Source organism: Hylobates moloch, unplaced genomic scaffold (assembly GCF_009828535.3).
Source record: "Hylobates moloch isolate HMO894 unplaced genomic scaffold, HMol_V3 SCAFFOLD_7, whole genome shotgun sequence".
Taxonomy (NCBI): Eukaryota; Metazoa; Chordata; class Mammalia; order Primates; family Hylobatidae; genus Hylobates; species Hylobates moloch.
In genome coordinates, this window is record NW_026652282.1 from 50184655 (window position 1) to 50185153 (window position 499).

Here is a 499-nt window from a genome sequence, read left to right on the forward strand (position 1 = left end):
AAGGACATGAACTCATCATTTTTTATGGCTGCATAGTATTCCATGGTGTATATGTGCCACATTTTCTTAATCCAGTCTATCATTGTTGGACATTTGGGTTGGTTCCAAGTCTTTGCTATTGTGAATAGTGCCACAATAAACATACATGTGCATGTGTCTTTATAGCAGCATGATTTATAATCATTTGGGTATATACCCAGTAATGGGACGGCTGGACCAAATGGTATTTCTTGTTCTAGATCCCTGAGGAATCGCCACACTTACTTCCACAATGGTTGGACTAGTTTACAATCCCGCCAACAGTGCAAAAGTGTTCGTATTTCTCCACATCCTCTCCAGCACCTGTTGTTTCCTAACTTTTTAATATTCACCATTCTAACTGGTGTGAGATGGTATCTCATTGTGGTTTTCATTTGCATTTCTCTGATGGCCAGTGATGATGAGCATTTTTTCATGTGTCTATTGGCTGCATAAATGTCTTCTTTTGAGAAGTGTCTGT